The sequence below is a fragment of the Grus americana genome, chromosome 1 (assembly GCF_028858705.1).
Source record: "Grus americana isolate bGruAme1 chromosome 1, bGruAme1.mat, whole genome shotgun sequence".
NCBI lineage: Eukaryota > Metazoa > Chordata > Aves > Gruiformes > Gruidae > Grus > Grus americana.
Window position 1 is genome coordinate 53,338,300 of NC_072852.1, and position 21,544 is coordinate 53,359,843.

The 21,544-nt window shown below is 42.0% G+C and overlaps 1 protein-coding gene across 15 annotated transcripts in view; it reads right to left on the reverse strand.

Annotated features, from left to right (window-relative positions):
- The window catches only part of ANKS1B (ankyrin repeat and sterile alpha motif domain containing 1B), a 447,444-nt gene that overhangs the window by 71,796 nt on the left and 354,104 nt on the right, over positions 1-21,544 (reverse strand). Inside the window, exon 1 of one of the 15 annotated variants that reach the window (XM_054812817.1) lies at positions 20,664-20,694. The exons of 12 other annotated variants lie outside the window; for them this stretch is intronic. The gene's annotated coding sequence lies outside the window, so the exon portion shown is untranslated. Of the gene's footprint in view, positions 1-19,872; positions 19,982-20,282; positions 20,468-20,663; positions 20,695-21,544 lie in introns of those variants that run through there. 2 more of the 15 variants (XM_054812814.1, XM_054812815.1) reach the window with 2 other exon arrangements.

Sequence of the window (21,544 nt, forward strand, 5' to 3'; positions counted from 1 at the left end):
AGCAGAATAAAAACACCTTTTTTTTTTTTTTGCCCTTGCCTGTGGACCTATGTACTTGTCCAGGGCAGCAAAATCCACTGAGAATCTTTCTTAGCTTGCCAGAAGCAGCAGGGTGCTAGACATCTGGGGCTGCACAGCCTACATTCCCTGTTGAAATTATTTGTGTGTAGTTCCTAGCTAACACTTTACCTTTTGCCTAGATTTACACTTATGTTCTTGGTCCAAGGTGCCTTGTTCCCAAAGGAACCTTTGCTTTCCTTTAATTTCTGAATGTACACTGAATATCAGCTTAACACTTTTTAATAACTTCATCAAGCATACAAATACTAGGACTTTGATAGTATCTAAAATATTTTCCACAAGTTTATAAAGTACCTGCCTGCAATGATCTAATGCTAGGGAAAGAGTCTCCTTCAAACACCACTTATTGGTAGCAAGGATGAGAACCTGGTTTTCTTGATGTCAATGGCAAAATACCATTGCCTGCAATGAAGCCAGTGTCTCACTTGGACATGCTGTGTTCCAATAAAACAGGGAGTACACTGCATTGCAGAACTGAAAAGGATGGGTACAGTGAAAATGAAATGCTAGAATGAAAGCTGACTGTGTAAAAATACTATTTTCTTATTCAGCAGACCTACCCTACAAATATATTGAATCTCATAGCTGCTTATACTCACGGCTAGGAAAAACCCATAGGATTACTTTTTATTTCCATTTCAGAGATGGCACATTTATGGTGAGACTAAGCAGACCCCGTTTATATTGTATCTCGCTATTGTGATTTCATCACAAGTTTCACCAAGTCTATCTTCCTCCCACAACCACAAACTTTTGAATCTCAGCTTTCATTACGAAGAAAAACGCACCAGTCCCATGACTGCCCAGAAAGTTTTGAATTATGGGGGGGGGGGAGCAAAAAACCCTAGCATCTTAATTTCCCTATGACATTTGAAGCCCTGAGGTTGACTAGCTTTTCATCATCTATATCATCAGTAATTAAAGGACAACTGAACTTCCAAATTCTACACACAAAACAGTCTGCACAAGCTGGAGCAGCCCTACTGTAAATACTGCCTGCAGAATCCTTACTACCACGTAAAAGCGAGAAAGCCTTTCAAACACCAAATTAGACTTGCAGGCAACGTGTACTGTAGGTAGGAGAAACTCTTTATTTCCAAACTTGACAATTTTTACCTTGTGGTCCCTAAGACAAGACAAACACAGCACTTTGATACCCTTCAATAAATCTTCAGCTTTTCACAGCACTGGATTATGAAAGATTCTAACTTTCACTTAGGTGAAAGGAATTTATAATCTCTCAGGGATGCAAAGAAAAGCTTGGACACAACCCAAGTGTAATCAAACTGCTAAAACCAAAAACCACATGCAAAGACGAATGAGAGAAGTTGTATTGTGATATTTCTCCCTGGCTGTGCTCCGTAAAGGACTCCATGGAGATTCAGGTGTAAAAGACACTGTTGTTAGTGCTAATCCTCTCCTCCCAACCCACTGACAGAGCGTGTAAAACCGAAGCAGATCTGAGACAAACTGGGGACAACCTGCAGTTTTGATATGTCGGTGGTAAGCAAGAGCCACAGATCAGCTCATCCCAGTCATGACGTTAATGACATACTAGTATAAGATGCAGATGACAGCAACTTTTATTAATAGCCGCTCTTGATCCTATATTGTCAACTCTCAACCCTTCCAGCCTGGTTTGCTAACCCTCGTGTTTTACTACAGCAGAAGCCTACAAGGAGCTAAAGCAGCCCAGGTCTTGAGAAGAACGACACCCATGGTGGAATGAAGGGAACCAGCTGCATCCGATTTGGTGAGATTTGTCCTTGCATCTCAGGCATCCAGGACTTCTATCACTCTATGGCAAAGTATAAGAGAAGACACAGCCCAACAAGATGAAATGAAAAAGGTCTGTAAACTGAACATCAAATGAGTTTGGAACTGGAGAGAGCAGGGAGCAAAGTACTTGTGCTCAGACACGGCCTCCTGCTTCACTAGATAAATAAGAATAGGGTTGAGCAATGTGATTTAAGAAGAAAATTTTATGACACAGTATGTTTTATTTCACAGCATGCTAAAAAATGATTAAAGAAATGTGAAGAAGAGTAAAAGACTTGCTCTTACAGCTTTACTTTCAAATACAGCAATATAACACAGAACCATTCTGATATGCTGCTGTATGCATCACTTCTATGCCTATTATCCAGCTTCTTAGAAAAATGAAATCCAAACCTACACATTTTATCTTAGAGCCACAGCACAGGTTTTGTAGCATGAGAGCTTATGAATGGTAAAACAGGAATTTAGTTCAGTAAAAACACAGTCCAAGCTCAGGGGTCTATTTTCTTCTCATTGCTTTTATATACTTCCAGTATTCAGGAAAATTACGGAGAAGCATTAAGAGTAGAATAGACTCCTGTGAAATGAGCTCACAAATGAAATTAAGAGAGGGAGAGAGCAGTGAATAACTGAATCCCCTGAGCCAGAAGAATGCCATGTTGGAGTGACACAGGAGGATATACAACATGTGTTGCTGTGCACCCACTTTTCAGTGGACCTGTGTAATTTATGAACCTGACAGCAATGCCATACGTACCCACAGGCTCTTCCTAACCTCCCTCCTGCCCATCAGCATGCTTCCACAGAGAACTGGCAAGGAGACTGACACAATGAAAATGCAGTGGTTTGGCTGCCTTTCAACCTTCTATATACCCTGGAGACAGGAGGATTACTTATTATTAGCAATTATGAAATTTAATCCACTATACTGCATTGCATATGATCAAGCTTTATTGTACTCTAGTGAGTCTTACCATAGTATAAACATCAGATTATAAGCCTATTTTTTAATGCATTGATTTTCATTTTATATACCATCAACTTTCCATGTTGCAATGTGGTCACTTCATTCAGTACTGCTGATAGTGTGGCTCCTGAGTCACTGAACAATGTAAGTGTAGGCTTCTATCAGTGCAGAGAAGAAAAAAAAAATTAACTTGATTTCTCTTTCCTATTTTCTTTTTAACAAATGAAAACCTGAAGCACATGTGGATTAACTGATAAACTTAAGGCTGCAGATAAAACTCGGGATACTAATAGGAATGAAAACCACATCTCCTAAATCCTAATGCCATGCTTTATTCACAAAATCATCCTGACCTTACTTGCTGTATCCACAATCAGAATGGGTGAAATGAGAGCCATAAAAAACATTCACCCTATGTGCAGTCTGGCCAGGCACTGTAAGAAGTTGTTCACAGTCTTCACTCTCTGCATGCCTAAAATCAGATGTTCCACTTTGTTTTCTTATATTGCTCTTTGTTCTCATAAACTAATGATGATATTTATGAAAATTGCAACACTCTCTCACGGACTGCTAGTTTAAGTGAAAAATTATTATGATTACATAAGTCACATTGCATTTACTGATCACAAATATAAAGGAAAAATAGTTATAAAAACATGTACTCTTTGCCCAATCAAAGACTAGCAAGCATTAATCCTTGTAAAGCAGTAAAATATCTGATTAAAAGGATACGAGAAAGCAAAAGTGAATTTTTAACGTAGCCATCTATCATGCCGCTCCACCACCTTCCATTCTGAGTGGAAGGCGTATTTATCTGCCTTTGCTTTCTCTACCCACTACATAGCAACACGTACACTGAGGAACTCTTTCCCACAAACTGTAATGTTCTGGTAAACCCAGCTACGCTGTGGCATATGCTTTTCCCCTGGGCAGAAGACAAGGGTGCTAGGTGCTCGTGGCCCTGGCTAGTCACGTCGTGCTGCCGGAGGGCACTTAGCACAGTGAGGAGAGCACAATATGAGAAGCTACACGCAACCGAGCGAGCGTTTTTACTTAAGCCAATATGCCACTCATCACACAGTGTCTTGAAGAGGCATCTGGTGATTGACAGGTGCCACCAGGAGCATAAGTAATGGTGCAGTTTGCTATGGGTTTGCACTTATGTCTCCACAACCCTTCCTGTGCCCCAGACCACCACCCCTCCTTCTTCTGTACCTCTTTCTACTCTGTATTATCTCCAGCTTCCCCAATCTTCATAGCAATTTCGCCTTCCCACCATGGCTCTATTACTCCTTACCCGCAGTTTTCCCTACCCCCAGCACTGCAAGCCACAATATCCCTGCCGCAATGAGGATATTAAAAGGGTTCTCTCTACTCGCTTTCATGACAGTTGTGGGAACTTAATACCTCTGAAATAAACCATTCTTCCAGCTCAAATGCCCAATCAGTTCGAAAGTTCAGAAGACCGACAGCATAATTGCAAAAACATACTTCTTTAGGTTAAAAAGTATTCCCCAAAAGGAAACTTTAATGGAGTAAATCAGTGACCAAAAATTCTAAAATACACGTCTTTTAATAATAATTATAGCTCAGAGCAAGAACCTCAAATCTTGTTTCTTATGTAACTTCAGCATAACTGCAGTTATTTAATAATGGTTCACTTCAAAAAATAAAAGGAGCGTGATACTCTTAATACTCTTTTGCTACAAACAGAAAAGTTAAAGCAGCCCAAATTTAGACTCAATTCTGTCCTTCAACAGTGATAAACACAACTCAGCGCAACAAACCCAGGCTGTTCATTCGTGTCTACATAAATGACATGACATTCATGTAGAGTGAATGTCATTCCACACTCATGCCAGAACAGTGATTAATTAAGCAACTGTCTTCAGTGATTTCTCTCACCTGAGAACGCACATCTAGAATTTCTACGCAGGATTCTTTCAACTGAGATTGGAAAAAGAGGTGTGCTGCTTAGGACAAGCAAGCATCAGATTGATTTCTAAGCTTGTAACACACTAATATAATCATGCTAAAGCATTTTGAAATTAGAAACAATCCTGTTCTTTGATGATTTATCCACTAAGGAAAACATTTTTTTATCAAAATAGCCATACAGATAATCTTCTATTCAGGGAAGAACCAAGTCATGAACCTGACTGTTCAAAAAATGAAAACATCAAGCAGGCAAGTGTTGTCCTCTGTCAGAGTCTGATTATTACGACTGGGGAATTTTAAAGAGCAGTGAAATGAATTATACAAAGCTCACTAAATCTGGGGAGTTAAGGGAGTCCTATAGTCCAGGTTAGTATGCCTCTGTGTGATGATAGTGATCCAAGGAGTCTCTAGATGCTCCCACTGCCAAGATAAAGCACCCAGGGCAGGTGCCCACCGAGCACCAGCAACCCGCACCTGGGCACTGTCGTAAGAGGTGAAACTTCTGAAAGTGAAGGCAAGGATGAGCAGACAGACTGACCCTGGATGCATAAGCTTCCTTAACGCACAGCTTTCACTTGATAGTATGTGAAAATGTACAAAAAAAATTTCTTATAACTTCAAGACAATAGAATTACACATTCTGAAGGCCTGATCCTGCGATGGCTCCAAACACCTTCCTTTTGATGATTCACAGAAGAGTCCCATCCTTGTCTGTCCTTTTGACTCATGCTAAAGCATAATTGCTGCTCTTTTTTTATTGCTGCACCCATTTTCTCTCATCTGTCCTTTCTGTTTTCCTTTTATTTCTTTTCATCTTCTAAATTTATAGATGTAGAAATAGCTTTCTAACTTTTATTCTTTTTAACTCTCTTATGCTTTGGCTCTTCTTTCTTTTCTGCAGCTTTTCAGGAAGCCAGATACTGTGAGAGTACCATTTTGCCTCTTTTTATTTAATCTACTCATTTCTTTTGCTGAAATGAAAACCAAAGGATCAGGAATACTTTAGTTGTTAAGACACTGCCCAAGCCTGCAGCTATTTACTTATGAACTGATTATGTGAATGACTGTGTTAGAAGTCATTAGAGGTCTAACGGATAATAGCATGTATGATAGAACATAAAAGCTAGAAATAAGTTTTCAAGCAGCAATGTAGTGTTACCCACAGCTGCAAATGCTTGTTAGCACAGGCACATCGAGATCAACTTTGCCATCTATACTATCCCATTTTTCTTGCCCATCAACTGTCGCTTGTAGACTTATCTTGCTCTCCATCACAGACTGATAAGCACCACTTTAATTCTATTTAAATAAAGCAGCATCTTGCTTTGTTAAAAAAAAAAAACAAACCAACAATCTGAATGATCAGGAGTATAGATAAAAGCCTTTTGAAAGGTAAATCCACCAGGATGATAAGATCAGTATGAAGAATAACTCCTTACTGGAGGTGAACTGTAGCTTTCTGGAGCAATGTGTGAATGTCTGAGAACCAAGTCCAGACTCCAACAGGTGAGCTTTTGGGTTAAAAAGATTTGCAACTGATAAAACTTGATTGACATGGGGTGTGTGACCACAGAAATCCTACCCCATTCGCTCAGGCATAGTCTTCCTGGTCCATGAACAGCAGTGAGATCTGGTTAATACATCTCACATAACAGATAGTTACCTGGCTAAGAGTAACCTGACCTAACAGGAGTGTCAAGATGATGGGGAACCCAGTAGGACTGTATAGGCTTCCCTCTCCCAAATAACAGCAAAACTGAACAAGATGAAAGGCAGATGATACAGCATCCAGCACCACCTAACCAGTCACTGTGCCAGGAGTGGAAGCAGGTGGCATGAGCATTTGCCCTGAAGGCAACTCTGACCATTCTGAATTTCCAGACTTGTGTGAGAAAGGAGGCGGTGGAGTGGCCTGTAGACCACCTGCTGGTCGTCTTGGAGGCAGAACCGAGATGGCAGCCTGCCACCGGGAACGAGCCAACTTCTGCCCTGGTGACTGACAGGTTTGGTCTTGATCCCTGGAGGAAAACGTATTGCTGCTGGAAAAGCAAGCCTGTCCATGAAAGGCCAAAAAAATGTATGAATGGACAATTTTGGGGAATAACTACTCCTTATAAATCCCCTTTTTGTGTTAGTGCTTGTTTCGTTTTTGAAAGAACTCATTTTAAGATACTAAATAAATGATACAGATTCTGCTGCTTGACTAAATAACTGGACATTCTTAGTAATTAAGCAGTTTGTCTACACACAGTAGAAGGAAATACTCTAATGAACTGATTATATTTTTTTCCATGGCATGGAGCACATAAAAATAAGCAATTTCAATAATCTTTATTACTGCTACAGTATATATTAATATATTTTGTATAAATCATTGCCTCTACTATCAACTCAGCTACTGCTCCTGCAAATAAAGCAATACCTTGTTACCTAGCAACTGAGAAAGTCCTTGCTACACTGCAAAAAAAAAAAAAAAAAAAGGAAATATATATATTTATATATCCCCTTGGTTTCACGTTGAGAGAACATCCATAAAGAACAAAGAATAATCCAGTCAAATGCCCTGAAATTCAATATTTAAATAAAATGTTTGATCCTCCACGTTTCACAAGTATCTTCAGAAGCTAGGTCTAGATTAAACATGCATTACCTCTTACTGACAATATAATGTTCTTGCTATGCATTTCTTGGAATATTTTATTAATGCATATATAAGTACACAGACATTACACATATAAGTCATGACAGGCTCTTAATGCTGCATCTGATCTGTATTAAAATAGGAATAGCTATCACAGGGCTTTTTTAAAGTCCGTTTGCTTATGCTAAATCAGTTCCTTTCCCATTTAACATAGCAATGCACAGTATCACCTCTTACTGATGCAATGTCTCTTTTCAGGGTTCTGTCATTTGTACAAATTATTCCTTGTGTTGCATAAAAAACCCCCACATGTACTACAAAACCCATCACTTCGTTGCTTTATATTTTGTGTCTGTTTCTGACAGATTGCCAACACTGTGCGGGTCAAAAATGAACAAGGGTAGTAGCTTAGGAGTTCTACTTGCGTGGATGAGCTACTGCCCTGGCCAACACGCAAATTCGGCAGCAGCCTCTGAACCCTCTGGTTACCAGCGTGTGTCTGGTCCACGCTCTTCCCCGAGTTGGAAAAGGCAGCAGAAGGATTCACGGCCCCATGACCGCACAGTATGAAGACATACTCTTCACTGTGACAAGGACTGCCAATAAGCTTGGGCAATAGAAAGAATATGAAGTCATGAAAATTGCTGTCCTGAAGGCCCACAGTTTCATAATAGATAACTGTTCTCAAATTCAATATTGTCCAGGTCATCACACTACTCCCCCAGATCCAACATGAAATACATCTGAATTTCACTTCAAATTTAGTGGCTAATCACAAACCACTACTGCTAATCACGGATTAGATGAGCACTAACCACCACGCAAAAATTTTGAATGCTGCTCCCGGTAGCAACACCTGTAGCTAAAGTATTCCTGAAACATGCTGTTAATGTTCTCATGAAACTTTTTAAAGTCACCTGTCTCTTAGAATACTGGGATATTGGCTCAGTTAATCATAACACAAAAGCATCCACAATCTATATCATGCTGCCTCAAACATCTGTTGCTGCTGTAATCCTTGATAATTCATAGCAAAAATACTCAGAAAATGATACGCTTGCACCCAAAGGCACCTCATTTTGTGCAGCTCTTACCATTATCTCTGAGCACTATACACCAGTTTGAAATCTTTTGCAGCTTGGCTTTGCCCATTTTTTCACATTCTTACAGTCTTTAACAACTAGGTACCGTAGTTCACCTCCCAGAGGAATGTGTGGAGTTCAGTAAAATGCACGATGCATACAGATGGGCGAGGATGAAGTACTGGCTACTGTGGCATTCGGAAGCCTCTTGCAATAAAAAATTTAGAAGTTAGCAAAACACCACAACCCATACATCTTACAAGGACAGAGCAAACATCAGAGACCACACCCTACAGGCTTTGCATGACGAAGTCTGTGCATATTGTCTTTCCCTCTGGAACAGTCTTCCGTGACAGATGGCACAATCACTACCTACAGATGGCTCAAATGGGGGCTCCATAGCTTTGATAAATACCGCAATCAACTCCTAGGATAGGTACAGTTCAGGCAGCAGAGCAAACACAGGGAATAAATCCCTCAAAAACTTATTAACTGTAGAATCACACACATAGTATTATCCTAAACAGGCAGATGAAAGTCCTGGGCTCTTACTGAGCTGACAGAAATTCAGGACTACTTAAAAGGAGGTCAGTAGTTTAGGATAAAAGTGTCTGAAACGAGCATCACTCAATTTCTTATCTACTTCATCCAGGAAACCATTTCCACTTTCATCATGGACCAAGCACTCCTGGTGAAAGTATTCTTGCTTTCCAGAGGGATTTGCTATATTTTGGAGGAGCAATCAACCCTGTCACTGACAGAGCCTTGGTTTGGTTGGTAGAAAACATCCTTGCCTCAGACGGATGATTCACTACAGTGAGCAGAAGTATTTGAATCACTACTATAAGAAAATCAAAACTCATGGACTGATACTGGGGCTATTTGCAGCAGACTACCATAATCTTTCCTAATCTTCTATAGAAAACTGGGAATAAGAGAAACTGGAGTGATTTCATAAAGGAGCATTTGCTTTAGTTGAGCACACGTCTCGGAGAACCTGTTCTCTAACTCCCTACTGCTGAAGAAAAAGACAAGACTCTGCAATGTCTTTCGTGGCAACACAGGGCTAATGATGCGCCACGTTTGTTACCTGCCTTCAGCCACTCACGCTTAGTGCCATTTGGGCAAGAGTTTTCTATCAAGTGGCATCTACCAGAATGTTCTCATTGACCAAGCACTGTTATGCTATAGCACTTATGCAATATAAAATACACCAGCTCCAGAAATTTGTGGACGTTCAGCTAAATAATAGGAATATTGCATATTTCATATTGAATATTTTCAAGTTGATGTCAGGATGCAGCAGGGATGCTCTCTGGAAAAAACTAACATACCCTCTGCTCTAATGCATACTCCCTGCTATGTAGAAGTATCTTTATTACCCAAGATAAACATAGGTATAAAAATATCTCCCAGATACATTAGGGAGGGTGGACTAAAGCTCTGAAGTTCCCCGGTCCATACCTGGAGTATAATAGAAAATAGTATCTTTGCAGAATCCTCACAAATGGAGGTCAGTAAGTCTTGTATCCCCAAAAGTAAAACAACCCCATCCCACCATTAACAGGCAATATGATGTTTCAAAGCAGCCCTACCAAAGTCCAAATTAGAATATACCTACTGGATTCTTGTCTGTGGAAGATACCAGAATGCAAATAAAAACCGTAACCATTTAAACCTTGATTATGGTCCAATTACTACAGTATCTAGAATCTCTCCTGCAGACCTGGAGGTTTCTATCCCCTTCTGCCATCGCTAGCTTTTCCAGAATACAAACAGACATTAAAATTGCCTGTTTTCAACTACTCCCGTCCACAATTTAACAAGTTTACTGTCCCTAACTTCCAAGTTTCACAGCCTGAAAATGTACTGTAGAGTTAGGAGGGAGTACACTTTGTCAGAGCTTCAAGAAATAGGAAAAAACCGTATCAAAAATTTTTATTTATGATGAACTACCTCAGCTGTTATCCCTTTTCAGATTATGGAAAACCATGACTGAAATCTTCTTTCTGAGGAACTGCCGTGTAGAAAAGGGAGACAGAGATTGCTATAGCGTCGATGTAATTTCTGAATGCATCACACAATCTTTTGTAATATGTCAAAAGTATAAACAAAAACACTCCATGTGTCATAGTCAACAAAAGGTATCAGGTTTTATAGCATAATAACACGACAGCTCTCTTAATACTTCTGATAATTCAGTAATTATGTAAATACCTTCCAACTTGATTACACAGACGCACACACACAAACCATTAAAGTTTGAGCCAAATCCAGACTGCTTTATGTGTGAACGCAGCAACGTGAAAACCTGTAGACTGCACTCAGTTATGTCAGTTTTCACACTGCTGGACTAGACTCTCTGCTCACCGCAGCAATGTGTGATGAAAAGTGACTTAAGTTATACTTATGATGTCCTAATCCTCAGTTTGAACCTGTAGGACGCGGGGATGCCTCATGGCTGAGCTAAGCTTCAACTACTCGCTCCCTCCCACAGGTGGGGAGATCCAGATCATCATCTCATCCTCTTCACTGGAGCCCTGTGCTGAGGTGGGAGAGCAGGAACAGGAGGAAAGACGTGAAGCTGGATGGTGAGATACATCTTGGAGACCATCAGTCAAGGGGATTCTCTACATACACTCCAGTAAGGCAGCTCCACCTCTCCTTCGCCCGTGGAGAAGCACAAAGGCACCAGGGCAAAAGGTTAGGATTTGTTTTTTGGAAATGGTAGATGTGAATAATTAAGTATAAGATGCATAATATAAAAGTATAAACTTCAGACTAAAGAACCTGGGGGGGGAGGTGAGTTGCAGAAAAAACTAAGATAAACCAAAAGTGCTAAATTCCACTGAATTTACATGTTTGAATCAATTGTTTTCTCGCTCTTACCACCTCTTTAGGAGCACCTGACTAGTAAGGCTTTCCTACATTCCTAATAAATTAGAGTAAAACTTCAGGGATGTTACTACTTAACTAGCCTTCTCACCCTCTCAGTTATGTCATCACTGCATTAGGATCAACATAACAGGGTTTTAACCAGAACAGGCTGTGGTGGCTGAAATAAGATATTCTAAAAATAAGATTTATAAAAATGTGACACATCAGCCCCTAGCAATAGCAACAATACCAGATATAGATTCTGTATAATGCATGAACACAGGATTTCTTCCATGAATCAACAGTTTTGTATTAAAGTATAAAATCATCACATACGGATAAATAAAAGCGAAGATCGGTTAGAAAAGAAGAAATTTTATTTTACATGAGTATTTGTACCTCCAGTGATATAATGAGATTATGAAGGTCAAATAGCAATCCTATTACTTAAGTTATATAACTCAAAATATGTCAATGTAAGAACAACATGGAAAGAGGACTGCTGGTTTATATTTATTCACTGTTTCTAATTCAGATTGTTTCTTTTACAGTACTGCTGTTCTAACTGCTTTTGCAAAAGCATTTTTCTTACACCAAGTCTAAGTTCTTATGCCATAAGGCAAGACAGACACTTCTTCAAACGAATTCTATGCTATGTTCTGTAGATAAAAAGGGATTCTTCTCTTGCAGAAGTCCCAGCACGGATTACCAACCTCAGACACCAAAGAGCAGCAAGCTGGGGAATCACTTCGCAGTTGGACCAAGCTACTGTCCTCAGCTGGTATGGGCCAACTGCTACAGGGACATTACCAAGTCCTCAGGAACCACAACGCTGCACCACACCAAGAGTCAGCAGAAGTAAGTAGCAGCTTTTCTTGTGAAAATAATTAGGAAACTGTTCAAAAATTAAGAGGGTCCCCAACTTTCTGTTGACTGGAGTGGTCTTCAGTATACATAATAACGTAGAAAATATAATCTCAATGCAGTGGACTATTTAAACAGGAAAAATTGCTATTTGGGGGGATATGACTTGCTCTTTAGCTTATATTTTAAACTGCATTTATTTTTGAATGAACATTACCAATACTCTTATTACAGAAGTATAGTCCCGCAGTACTATCCTTAAACATCAAGGCCAAAGGATTTCAACAAAATTTTTGACCTAGGAAGGTCACTTACTTGTATATATAGTAGACCACGGCATATTTAATGAAATATAGTTCAAAGGGAAACTTAACACTCTACAACCAAGCTTTCCAGATTAGGACTGCCTAACGTTAGTTTCCTATTTCCACAACTGGGCATTTACAGAGTATCAACTATACTAATGCTTCCTCTAAATGCACCTTTCCCTTTGAAAACCACACGTTGAATTATAAAGTTTAGAGCCTAATTTTTAGGCCACAAAAATGGAAAATATTGGTCTCCAGCTTTCCTGTTCAACATTTCATTTTCTATGAAGTTTTAGCCAATGAATTGGTCACTGCAAACAAATCAAGAAGTATATAAAATCACATTAAAAGATGGCATCTTTAGCAAGAGTCCACGGGGCTTCTATCAGTGTTGGGGCTTTCATGACAGCGAAAGCAATAGGGGGATGCTTACTACCTTCAGAAAGGTATGTCAGGAGCTGCCCAAATACTGCTTCACTGCAGTTGTAACTGAATGTACTCTATTGCCTGTCCTCCTTCCTAGTATCCAGAAGGTTACTCCTGACAAAGTATGAGAGACATGAACTTCAGTCTGTGCAGTCAATGAAATCAATGGTGCTGTGACAATTTACACCAGCTGAGAACCTTGTTCAAAATCTCTGAGTGCAACCCCTTGGGGTACGCGATGCTTTCTTCTCCTGCCCTATGCTTCCTTGTGCGTATCATCACTGCAGAGCTACTGCTTAGTCCCAGACAGCTCTGTAGAGAACAAAACTGGTGACAGCAAGCCTTAGAGACGGAGCAGCAATGGGCACAGCCAAGCACTAGAAGTGGAAAGGGAGTATTTCATCCAGGTCAACCCCAAAAATTATCCTGTGCTGGCTAGTGGATGCTTATGAAATGAACATGATGCAGCCAGCGCTAAACAAATACTTGTTACTACTGTGCTGTGATCCTGACTAACGCATACACAAAGTATTTAAAAGGATGAGTATGGAGCTGTTTGGCAGTGTGCTGAGGTGGTTGGGTGCAGACAGTGGATTGGAAGCGCTCAAGTCACGGCACCATATGATGACCCCAAAATCAGTATCGTGTGCTGAGGCAAAAGGCCTGTTAATCTCTCACACGTCATAAAGATACTCTTTCAAACAACAAGTGTGCTCTTCCCACACTTTCACACTTAAAGAAGTGCAACTGTGCAGTATTCAGACAGTATTAAACCTTTATTGCCATTTTGCACAAGTACATAAAAATCACATGGACAGTCAATTAATTAAATCAATAAACAGCGCGGAAACGCCAAAGGAAAGGTTAGTGCAACAGATTTTTAAACCTGTGAGCACCTGTTAAACTTAATACGTTGTTAGTTTTTAAATGAAGAGGAGGTTTGGAAGTCTTTTTATAATGTGCCTCCTGTAGAGTTAACCTTTGCTTCTGAGATACCTGAGCTGGGCATAACATGGATTAGGACTGAGAAGTACTCACAAAGGTCTATGAAAATCCGTGAATTCTTGTTTCCTGCTAGTGCTAAGAACAGCACATTCAGATTTTAAAGAAAAATAATAACTTGCATTCAGTTTTGTAATGGCTTCAGTAAAAATACAAATGAGTCATACAGTACTTCCCTTAGGTTTTGCTAAAGTATTTTTCTGTGTGACAATTCACTCCAATATCCACTTACCTCTGTGGTGCTTTATAAATATTAGTACAGAATGTTGAAGTTCTATGTATTTTTATCATGTAATAATAACGCAGGTGTTTCACAAACCAATTGGGTACTCATTAATAATGAGCTTTCCAGGTGACTGCACTATTAACAAAGTAACACTTTCCCTAGATTTTAGAATTACCTCTGAAAACATACGTGGAATATAAAAGCATTAACAAAGCATGACAATGGCATAACAGCTCTTTGATTATGGGATCCTGAAGGAGATAATTAGACAGTATTCAGTTACTTTAAATTGTGTTTTAACTATTTGCAAACTGACATTTACCCTGCATATTTATTTATGCAATAAGTGACATTACCTAAGACTTTATAAAACAGAAGAGGTTGCTCGAGTATTTCTACAAGCATTTTTTATGCATCCATTTAAAATTATGAGAGCCTTAATATCAGTCTCAATGGCATAAGATGAAGCCTAAAAACTGTCAGACGATCATGCATCACAGCAGTAAAACTTTTATAATTAAAGTTATTCCTATTATACATGTATACACACATACATATACACACACACTTTAGTATTATATAATAAATCTTGATGAACACTGGAACTGACTTTGCACTTTCCTGTATTAGGAATAATTATATCCAACCATTTTTGTGGCTTACCAATTTACCAGTGGCTTTTACCGTCATTCACAACACTTAGAAATGAAAAGGTATTATGTGTAATAGTGTTCTTCACTGAACAGATACACGAAGAAAAATGAAATTATCTTCACTATCCCCTTGGTAAGAGAGACATATATTCTCACTGACGTCTTTGCAAAAGCTTTACTTCAAAGTATACAGAACCAGCCAAGGTGGCACACGTGCAAATACCCAGAAGCATTGAAGGTCTGACTCCACGCTGCAGTGTGGAGGACCAGTCAACTAAATGAAGAGTTTAGGTGATTGTCCACAGTCAGACAAGCAAAACAAGTGTTTATTACCTTCATGTTTCGCCATGGTTTAGTGTACTGAAAAACTAAATGTTTATTCTCCACTGTAGCAAAGCACTTTCTAGAGAAAAGTACTTCAGAAATTAAACAATGGGCTAAAATCTGCTGTCAAACCAGCAAAACTCCCTGCTGACTTCATCTGCTATTACTGCAGCTACTATTAAATTTAGCCTTTTTACAGCATCAGAACTTAAAATATTCTAACCAACAGAAGAACCTCTTTGGATGTTTGCTGACTGCAGGAACCAGGGACAGAATGAAGAAGAACAAACCAATTACATGTAACAAACCTCATACAAATCACCTTGGATTTCCTCCATCAAAAAGCCAGAAAAACATAAGCAAAGAGATGTATCTTTCCTTAACACATCCCAGTTTTGTTCTTCTAGAAAGAGCAAACTCCAAAAGCAAAGGCCTGGGAGAAAGAACCTCCATCTCAAGCTTCCTTTTTTCCCCACCAGACACTTATTTCAGGCACTGCTGATAAGCACATAGCAGGTGTGGTACATTTAGAAAAAATAGGATGGTTACAATTACTTAGTTCTGGACCAGCTGGAATTTCCAATTGGTTGTCCCAAAAGAAAACTACCCTTCTTTTTGGTTGTTTAGCAAGGGATCACACAAGTCTTGGAAACAAGTCAAGATATGAATATCTACAAGGGGAAAAAAAGTACAAGTCTTAACGACCCACAGAGTGAATATGTCCCAGTGTTGAAGACAACTTTATAATATTGAGCAAGTGCCCTCAAGTGATAGAGCAGCCAGAGACGTGAGAAGATCCTCAGATACACTGTCCTTGCTCATTACCTCTTCTCTTGATCAAGCCATTTGACTTTAACCCAATCTTAGGTCTCAGTGCGCGGATATATTGGGATTTGAGCCCCAACAAAAAAGAGACAAATGCTGGGTATCATCATTATACCAATACGACAGCAGCGTACATGTTCTTGTGATTTCTCTAGAGGTATGACAAAGATACTATCCAACCCCACAGGAATGGGCCAAGCAAGTACAATGCAAATATCATCTGTCTTTAAGAAAGGCATTGCAAAACTCTCCAAGATATTCCTCGGTCAACTGAGTTAGAAATATCCCACTAGTAGGAGGTTGAAGGCAGTAAGTAAGGAATGGAAGAAGACCAGAGATGGTCCTGCATTTTTTCCTTTGCGCTTGAACATTTCCATGAAGAACCTATTCCACTCCGTGATCCAAGGACAGAGAGAGTCTCCAGGATGTCTGCCAGCACTTCTCAACCCATAATCACTATGCTTTTATCAAGGAAGAAAGGCTATCTCTCTGATGATTTTGCTTTGGTTAATGTTTGTTCAACACTAGTATCATCACCTCCTTACACTAGGCATAATGATTGCTATCTTCAGCTAACATGAAGTTGCGCACAAATGCCATTTGCAACGTCGCAAGACACTTCAGAGAAATTCATTGGGGGGTGACAATGTCAACAAGATCCTTTCCTTTCTTTAACACTATGCTCAAGCTTGTGAGAGTGAATCCAGCCCAAATTTGAAGGTTTTTTTAAATGAAGAATCTTTGGAAAGAGGAAGAAATGTCTGCTAGTTCACTGAAGGACCTTTAGAAAAATTCTATTGCTCCAGAGTACGTAAACAGAAAGGCAGTAAAAAGCCCCTTACAGTCAGGTATCTCCTCTTCTTCTCCCAGACTACCCAGCAGTATATAATTCCATGTCAAAAGTAGTATGACCACTGAAACTCTCCCAAAAACACCCTCCTGTCTTTACATGTAATCTGTAAACCAAGCTGATCTCTGAGAGGAATTCAAACAAGGGAGCAGACTGGTAACACAGAGCTAAACTGTTGAGAATAAGGTACGTGAAGACCCACATCTTTGAATCTCAGTGCTCAAAACACTCAATTTAACACGCTCAAACACTCTGCTGAAATGATCACATTTCGAAGCTCTTCTCCTCACAGGCAAAAAATACAGAAAGACTATGGATAGAGACAGCAATCAAACTATGACAACAAAATGCCTTCCCTAGATTGATTACCTTGTCAAAGCCAGGTTTATCTAAAGCATATCCCTTCGACACTTGGAACCAAGACTACTGTCTTGGAGACAAGCTGGCATAGTTGGCACATGGACTAAAAGATCAAGTACAAGCAGCCCTCTGTTATTGCCTACACAAAAGGAAAAATTACATTGGATTGCGAAGAGTGCCAGGCTGGTACAATTTTCTGAAGGTGTTATTCTCCAGAATTTGACTGTGATTTCTTAAAAATAAGCCTTTAGCTCATATAACTGTGAAGACAACATTGAAAATGTGAACTAGTATAAACCAACATATTCCCGAATGTGAAAACAATCCCAAATCATACCTCTGAGAGTAAAAACTGGCCAGTTCACCATAACGATTGTTGATTTGGAAGACTAATACAAATTTTCAATTTAGTAAGCAAAGCATTGTGATAATAGGATCATCAGGAAAAAAGTCCAGTTTTATAAATGTGATATAGTCATGCTTGGTATTTGGCAAATGAATAGGACTGGACCCAGAAAGATACCATTCACTCTCATCTCTGCTCTAACTTCCAGTCTGCATGCAGAGCAGGTCTCTCAGGACCAAGAGCCAAGACAGCTTAAGTCCAAGGCTTGGCAGTTTCTCAGTCTGCTCAAAGCAAGGTGGAAGTTACTATTTGTGAAGAATATTATTCCTTATGCCTACCACTAACATTTAACAAATAAATACAAAGATCCTTACCAAAACGCCACTTGTTCAATGTTAAAACAAAGCAAAATCTGCATCCTCCGAATCGATGGAAATAAATGAAAATGAGAATTTCCGACATGGAATTCTGATTCCTCTGACATTAAAATGTCTTGCTCTCGGAATGTAAGTTGAATCACGACTGACCTGTGTCACAGCTCCCTCCTCAAGTTCCTCAGTAGCAAAACTCTTACCTACAGCCGATCTGCTTTAGTTTCTTAGTTCAGTGCAGCCTTCTTTGATGGCAGCTTCATTGACAGCTCTGTTAGTAATTTTCACATCCTCTACCCTCCCTTTTTAACTCCATGTACCCATTTCCAGTTAGAGGTGTCATTCCCCCCCCCCGCCCCAAAGAAAAATGCTAAGAGAAAAAGCATCAGGCCCTCAGCTTTCTGAATTAATTTTGGGGTACTGTATTTAAATCCCTTCTAAGTAGAATGAATATGTATAGTATATTTTAATTTGCCTTCTTACTGGATAAATTTATCTCTTCCCGACTATCACATCTCCATTCTCTGGAAAAAAAATACATAAAGGAGCTCACCAACACTACAGAAAGCAGAGCTTACTTTGAATACATCAGTGAGTTCTTCCAATTCTCATCTGTCAACCATTTGCACAAATTCTTGAAATGGAACTTCTCAGGTGTATAAGGTTAAGAGGGTCTGCGAGCGACCGCACGACCACAGCTTGCATGAGTTATGTATGCATATCAAAAAGAACAGAACTCTTAGTGAACAAGTGTCACCAGACCAAAATTCATCAGCTAAAAATCACTTACTCTCCATTCTTTTCAGAGTATCACTGAAATTTTTAGGATGCCATCAGAATGGAATTTTAATTCGTTATGGTAATTACACACCTTAGGATCAAGGTTTTATACTTGGCAAACAAGAATCAATTTTGCATGAATGCTTACAATTTGTATTCATATTTATTCAGAAAAAAATGTCCCCATTATCACGCGACAACCTTCCACTGAGGTTTTTTTTTTTAGCAGATTATTATATTTTATATATTGGCATATACAGAAGATTACACAAATTGGTTCTTAATATGCATTCAAATGACAAGTTACTATATCTGTCATGTCGGGGTCTACTTTAACGCTAATTTGTGCCTCACTAACAGAATAAGTTACAATGTTCTTAAGGAATCATCACGATACGTTATGTCAGTAATCCTGCCACAGATGGACACTGTAGTTTTCCTCATTAATGCCACTGCTGTTGAGAACGGTATGGAGCACACCTTGATTTTGTGCATGTGGGCACACATTGCCACTGATCACAGAGCAGAAGGAATTTTGCAAGGCACATGGCAACATGCATCAGTCCACATGCTAAAAATCCTCAGGAAAACCGTTACTGCTCGTCTGCAGCAAATTGAGTTCCAAATGAAATTCTCAGGTATGATCTTCTTTCCCAATACCAACACCGCCTTCTTGCCATGAGGTAAAATAACTGTTCATTAAGATGTATTTTTCAAACACGAGCCTTTTCTGAGATACCGAAGCATAAACCATCGTTCCGATCTCTACACACTTTGCTTTTCATCCTTTTTTTTTTTTTTTTTTAAACAACCGTACCACTTCACTCAACTAGCGTTCCCTAAATAACCGAAAGGACAAATAGCGGTGCCTTGAAGCCGAGACCTCGCTCGACAAGTTTAGACCAGGGCACATCACGGCCAAGTTCAGAGACCTCAGAAACCAGAGGTTTGCAACGCGAATAGAGACACAGCCCCCCTGAAAGCAGCAGCTGCAGGCTGTGTGCGCCGTGCCCCCGCTCCGCCGGGTACAGCACACGAGGAGGATGCCCACTTTCTCGCCCATCCCCGAGATTAATCGTCGCTCGGACACGCAGGGAGGGAGCACACCGGGGCAGGCAGCACTGCCCGGGGCGCCCCTCTCCCCCTACCACGCCGGCCCGGTGAAAACTCACCAGCCGAGAGCACCGTCTCCGTCAGGCGGCTGAAACTCCGGCCGCCCCGCTGCCCACCGCCGCCTACCCTGCCGACCCCCGCCCGCCCCGGGAGCGCGGCGCCCCGCAGCGCCGCCGGGCGGGAGCCGCCGCCGCCGCCCGCCCCAGCGCCGGCGGAGGGGGCACCGGCGAGGTGAGGGCTGACATAATCCTGCGAAAGCGGCAACCGCAGGCGCCGCCGGCTCCCGCCCGCCCCCCGGGGTCCGCTGCCGGCGCTTCCCCTCCCCGGGGGGGGGCCCGCGACGTGTCCCCGTCCCCCGCCCCCCACTCCGGGCTGCACGGCGGGGCGGGGGCGGCGCCCGGTGGCCCCGAGTCCGGCCCCCGGTGCGCGCTCGGGGCTCGCCCAGCCCTCCCCTGCCCCCCGGTCTCACCTAGGAGCGGCGGCGGCGGCGGGCTGAGCTGCCGAGCCCGGCGGGGGCGGGGAGGGAGGGGAGAGGGGGGGGCCCCGACGTCTGCTCCGCAGCCGCTACCCCTCCGCGCTGAGCATCTTCCCCGCGCCCCGCGGTGAGTCAGGCAGGGAGAGCGCCGCGGAGCCGCGCACACCGGAGCCCCCGCCGCCCTCCCCGTCCAGCCGCCGCCGCGCGCGCCCCCGCCGGTCCCCCACTTCCCCCCCCCCCGCCTTCCGCGGGGGCGCGCGCGCGCGCGCTCCAGGCCGCGCTGCCCGCGGGTGGAGAGGGGTGATGGGGCGGGGGGGGGGAGGAGGCGGGGCGCGGGGAAGCGCGGAGGGGGGGCGGGGGCGCGCGCGCGCTCACCGCGGCTCGGTGCGGTCCCGGCGCCGCGCGGGCTGCGGCGGGCGGGGAGCTGCCGCGGCGCCTCCCCTCTGCCCCCGCCGTTACTATGGATATGGGCCCTGACTCTCCTCCGCGCCCACCCGCGCAGGCGGACCGGCAGCGCGGCGAGGCGCTCCCGGAGGGCACCGTTGCCCCGGGGCTGGCGGGGGCCAGGGTGTTTCGGGGGCCGAGGGAGCCGCCAGCGAAACTCTGTCCCCGCCGCCGGCTGGCGAACACCTTCCCTTGCTCCCTCGGCAAACCCACTTTTTTTTTTTTTTTTTAAACACTGGTGTCTAAATAAATCCTAGCAGAGCTCGAATTCCTGCGTTAATACGAGCAAATGAGCATCCCGCGGGATTGTTTACTTCGGTAACTGCATCCCATTAAGCAGCACCCGCACTGTCTAATAAGGGAAATAAAATACAAAAGATAACGCCCCTGTAATTTAACTTTACAAAATGTCAGAGGACAGAGTTGCACTTTCGGTCCCCCATGGCGGCTCTTATCTTTTAGCACTGCTTCCCCGAGGAAGTTACACGCTTGATGGCTGAGCACATTATCTGACAAGCTCAGCCAGCGGAGGCTAGAGGAAACATTTTACCAAGTCAAAAAATTTTACTCTGTTACGGCAGGTAAAGTGATTGAGCGTGTACGGTTTCTAGCGCAGGTTGCATTTCTCTGGTCCGCTCCCAGCAGATCTAGCCAAGACGCCAGCCGGTGAGGTGCCCCAGGCCCTCATCCTGCCTTTGGAGCTACCAAGTCTCAAGGAGAACGGGCTTTTCCGTCTTCCATGGAATAAAAGGCTTAATAAAAAAGTGAAAGAGAAATTAAGTGTCACACTCCGGGAGCGGTTTTACACAGCC